The sequence below is a fragment of the Triticum dicoccoides genome, chromosome 7B (genome assembly GCF_002162155.2).
Source record: "Triticum dicoccoides isolate Atlit2015 ecotype Zavitan chromosome 7B, WEW_v2.0, whole genome shotgun sequence".
NCBI lineage: Eukaryota > Viridiplantae > Streptophyta > Magnoliopsida > Poales > Poaceae > Triticum > Triticum dicoccoides.
Genome location: NC_041393.1, coordinates 682,835,715 through 682,841,097, shown reverse-complemented (window position 1 = coordinate 682,841,097; position 5,383 = coordinate 682,835,715). Strand labels below are relative to the sequence as shown.

The 5,383-nt window shown below is 43.7% G+C and overlaps 1 long non-coding RNA gene across 1 annotated transcript; it reads right to left on the bottom strand.

Moving 5' to 3' along the window:
* Positions 1–3,253: 3,253 nt before the first annotated feature.
* On the bottom strand, positions 3,254–4,606 carry LOC119336856. The gene is made up of 3 exons (XR_005162856.1): positions 4,567–4,606; positions 3,563–3,643; positions 3,254–3,383 (listed from the first exon to the last, which is right to left on the bottom strand). It is a non-coding gene; the product is annotated as an uncharacterized LOC119336856 (long non-coding RNA).
* Between the last annotated feature and the right edge of the window lie 777 nt (positions 4,607–5,383).

Genomic DNA, 5,383 nt, shown 5'->3' with positions numbered 1-5,383 from the left:
TCCGTGGTCACATCCGGGACTCTGAACAAACTTCGGCACATCAAAACTTATAAACTCATAATAAAACTGTCATCGTAATGTTAAGCGTGCGGACCCTACGGGTCCGAGAACTATGTAGACATGACCTAGAACTATTCTCGGTCAATAAGCAATAGCGGAACCTAGATGCTCATATTGGCTCCTACATATTCTACGAAGATCTTTATCGTTCAAACCGCATAACAACATACGTTGTTCCCTTTGCCATCGGTATGTTACTTGCCCGAGATTCGATCGTCGGTATCCAATACCTAGTTCAATCTCGTTACTGGCAAGTCTCTTTACTCGTTACATAATGCATCATTCCGTAACTAACTCATTAGCTACATTGCTTGCAAGGCTTATAGTGATGTGCATTACCGAGAGGGCCCAGAGATACCTCTCCGACAATCGGAGTGACAAAACCTAATCTCGAAATAAGCCAACCCAACATGTACCTTCGGAGACACCTGTAGAGCTCCTGTATAATCACCCAGTTACGTTGTGACGTTTGGTAGCACACAAAGTGTTCCTCCAGTAAACGGGAGTTGCATAATCTCATAGTTACAGGAACATGTATAAGTCATGAAAAAAGCAATAGCAATATACTAAACGATCAAGCGCTAGGCTAACGGAATGGGTCATGTCAATCACATCATTCTCCTAATGATGTGATCCCGTTAATCAAATGACAACACATGTCTATGGTTAGGAAACATAACCATCTTTGATTAATGAGCTAGTCAAGTAGAGGCATACTAGTGACGTTATGTTGGTCTATGTATTCACACATGTATCATGTTTCCGGTTAATACAATTCTAGCATGAATAATAAACATTTATCATGATATGAGGAAATAAATCATAACTTTATTATTGCCTCTAGGGCATATTTCCTTCATTACCCCATTCTTTTGATACCGATGCATATCTAGTATGAACGTGTCTAGGGAGCAGCTGGCTGCTCCCTAGCGTTCCCTGGCAGCCCTCCCAAAATAGTAATTTTCTGTCCCTCCTATCCAGAATAGGAAAGTACCTGGCCCCCGCTCCCGATTCCTTGCACCCAACCATCGAGCCGCGGAACTCACCTGATCCTCCCCCCCACGTGTTTCCCTCCTCCACCCCCCTGGGCGTCTCCTTTTCTCCCCACCAAATCGCCCAGCCCCATCTTCTTCTCTCTCCCAATCCACAAAGGGACAACTCCCAGATCCAGAAAACTCTCCAGAATCCTCCAATGGTGGTTGGTTTAGGATTTGTTCTCCAGGCAATTCATATTGACTAAGGGTAGAAGAAGCACAGAAAAAGGTCAGATTTAGCTTTCACTTTTCCCCATGGTTGTGTGATTTTTTCATCCCTGTCCCCTGGGTTACTGAAGAACACATGCCTCCCTTTCTCTTTCCCCATGATCTGTATAAGGCTGTAGTTTGAAAAAAATGTGTAAGAGCATTGTACTGGATGAAAAAATAGAAATACAAAGTTGCACAGGTGCTGTTAATTGCTGCAAATGTTAGATTTTTTGCCTAATTGCTTTGATTTGATGGGTTTGGTTTTCTGCCTAATAACTTGGTAGAAACACAAGTATGTGTATTGGTAAAGCAACTTGCTTGGCCTGTTTTGAGCAACTGTAGATCGTAAGCAAGGTGTGTGTGTGTAGATGTTTCGGCAAGCTTCAAGCCCTATTTGGACAAATCCAGGAGTGTTGTGCAATGGCTGGTTGTTTTAAGCAAGTTAAGTGTTATGGTTAGGCAACTTACATGTTAAGATTAAGCAAAAAGGGTGGGGAGTCAATGTAAAAAAGGGCTGGTTGAAGGAAAATAATGGTAGGCAAGTTTGAGGGTTTGTTTGGGGAAAATTAGGACAAATGTGAAGCAAGAAATACCGGTATGGTTATTATGAAGCAAAACTCCAGATGTTTTTAGCTAGTTAAGTGCTATGTTTTAGGCAACATACATGTTATGTTTAAGCAAAGGACGAAAATGATGTGTAAAAAACTGCTTGCAGGAAAACAATGGCTGGCAAATTTTTAGGGCTTGTTTTGTGCAAATCAGTAGTATTGTGAATCAAACATGAAACTGGTATGGGTATTCTTCTGAAGCAAATTTTCATGTGTTTTCGGCAACTTTGGTGATATGTTTAGGAAACTTACATGTCATGATTAAGCAAGAAAGGAATGAATGTAAAAAAAGCTAGTTGAAGAAAAATAATGTTAGGCAAGAAAGGATTACTACTATGCAACAACTGTTTTCATATAGAGATGGATTTATGGTACCTGGTGTCAGAAATTGACTGAAAGTGACTTGAGCTTGGCCTTGTTGAATAGGTACAAGAAGTTTATTCAGCTTGAAAAGCCTTGCAGGCGATGCCCTGTTTCTCTTATCCTAGAAGAAAAATACAACAACAGATGAAACATGTGTATTTCCTGGACAGTTAGGCAACTTGATAGCAGAACTTGGGCAAATGTTGATCAAAAGTGAAGCGACTGTGTATTACCTCGTTAGATCCGGTCTTTTGACGTTTTGATTTTGGTGGTTGTTCGACAACAGTGTTTTTCTCAACATTTTCATCACCATCTGTGGAAACACTCGGATTGTTGTTGATGTCTAGCGGACGTTTGCCACGGGCAGCAATCTCCTTTCTTCCCCGATGCTGGTACCCAATAAAGGGTGTGCTTCTCTAGCCCTGCAAAAAGAACACGCAACGAGTTAAAAGAACACACAACAAGTTTATTGAATCTTTTTTTGACACACCTCTTGATATTCAGTAGCATGCGAGGGATCAGCATCACGATTAACTGCATGATGATCTTCTTGAATGTCCTTTTTGCTTGATCCATCCATTAGTTCCTACTACACAAAACGAAAAAGAGTGCATTCAGATGACTTTCTGGATATCGTCTCTCGGATACTGGCAACTCACATACCAATTCCAAGCAAGTAAAACCAAAAAACCAGGCAAATAGCCTTCCAATGCGCACTAAAAAATGACAAAAACAACACTCATCCGAGGCCTCCAATACTGAACTTGCTTACGCATGATGCTTTCGAGATTTTTTTACTAAGTTGCCATGCATTCACATGACATGATACATAACTTGGAAAACTCATGATCATCCAGCCTTAGCAAAAAAAAGGGGCGGTGGAAACTACTAAGTGCACGCATATTTACCTCGTTTTTGCCCGTCCTCTGCCATTTTGGCTTCGATTCCTCCTCTTGCATGATATCCTTGCCTTCTAAATCAGCATCTGGTGCACTGGTATTACTATCTATGTCTGATGGGTGCTTCCCGCGATAGATGATCTCTTTAGTGTGCATACACTTGTAGACAATTACCGGCGTGTTTTGTTGCTGTGGTGGGCGTACCTGCGCTGAAAAAATGATGCTTGTTTGCTTAGTAAAATATAGTCGCATAACTCGAACATGACAACACCACCGCCCCGTCCCACCCCCATATTCATCCTGAAAAAACACTAGTAAAAAAGGAACAAAACCGCCCCTGTGCCACCCCTGCCACCTGTTTTATTTCAGCCCGGGAGAAAGCGGTTACCTCTATTTCATCTACACCCTGTTGGGTTGCTTGTGCGACCTGACCGTCACTTTTTTTTGCTTGTCTCAGACATTGTTGATGCTGCAAAAACATAAAAGGATATCAGGGAAATGAAAAAAATATAAAAATTATTAGCCACATATACAATTTCTTCTGCTTGATGAAAACTTGTCTGCTTATAGCACTATATTTGCCTGTTTCATGGCTCAAAAACTTGCTAGAGCTTGCTGATGTGCCATCCTACCTCAATCCCAAAATCTAAAAATGACTTAAGCAACAAATAAAAAAGTGACAAAACAGACCAGACACCCACACCCCACCCCCTGGTACTCAACACTTTAGCAAACACAATATGAATTACCATGAATTATAGATCACAAAGTCAAGGGAACTCATATATTTTCTTATGGAAAATTTCTACACCAAAAAAATAACCTCACACAACATGAATTAACCTGCCAAAAATCCACATCATATTGGCAACTCAAATTAACATGGGCACTCTTGTCCGAAGACTCCCCAAACTCCCCAGCCTCTCTAGATTCGGCAACTCAATTAACGTAGTTAGGCAACCCCTAACAAACTTGAAGCAACTTATCAATCCCACCAACAACAAAAAATCTACACATCTCGTAGCAACTCAAATTAACATGAGTCAGGCAACTCCTACACAAATCTCAGGCAAAATCCCCAAATCTCCAAGCAACTGAATTAACATGAAAAATAGACATGAGTCAGGCAACTCCTACACAAATCTCAGGCAAATCACATACTCGATTCGACTGAATTAACACGAGATGCACACAACGGATCCGCCCACTGGGCTTGGAAAAATGTTTGGGAAGGGAAAGCAATGAACTAGGGCCTCCCCTCTCTGCGCGCATGATCACCTCTCCCCCTCCCTGTGCCCATGAATCCTAAACGCATCAACAAACTAGGGCCACCCCTATCCTCGAGCAGAAATTGAATCGTGAAAAAAGGGTGGGGAACAACGTGATTATTACCTCAGAAACTCCATGGCAAGTCCCCTCGCCGGAAACGCAGCATCGCCGGCGACCTTCACCCCGCACCCCTTGGCGGACTGGAGGCAAAGCACCGCTGCGACCTTCACCCGCTCCGCCTCTCTTCTGCAGTCCCCGCGTGCACCACCACAGCCTCTCGCGCCTCCGCCCCCCGCGCGCGCTCAACCACCACCCGCGACTTGTGCGGCAGCCGGCGGGCGCTCCAATTTCTGCGACAGTGATGCAACCCACAACGGCCGAGCGAGATGTGCGGGGAGAAGGAATTGGGGGAACAACACCGAGGAGTGGGTGTAGTGGTGGGCCCTCCCCAGGTTGATGGTTGTCGTAAGAAGGACGCCGAGCCAACAAATCTTCTCCGACAAAAAAACCCCTGGGTCACGATCCCGCGTGCGTGTTGCAATCGGACGGCTCTCAGGGTGTGTGCTCGCGCGAGCAAACAAGCACCCGACCACTTTTTAGGATTTAGGATCTAGTATAGATCTGATGTAAATCTCGAGAGTACTTCAGATGGGTACTCACCGTTGCTTTGCTACTCTTTTCATTCGATCTGGTTGCAGTGATAGCTGGTAGAACCATGGATACAGGTTACCCCGACGGTGCTTACTATGTGGAGATCAACGACCAGGAGTAGCTGATGTCTGCTAGAGCTACGTCAGTATTTCCGCAAAGAGGAAGGGATGATGCAGTATACGACGATAGGTATTTCCCATAGTGATGAGACCAAGGTTATCGAACCAGTAGGAGAACCTCCTAACACCACGAAAACAACACCTGCACACAAATAACAAATACTCGCAAC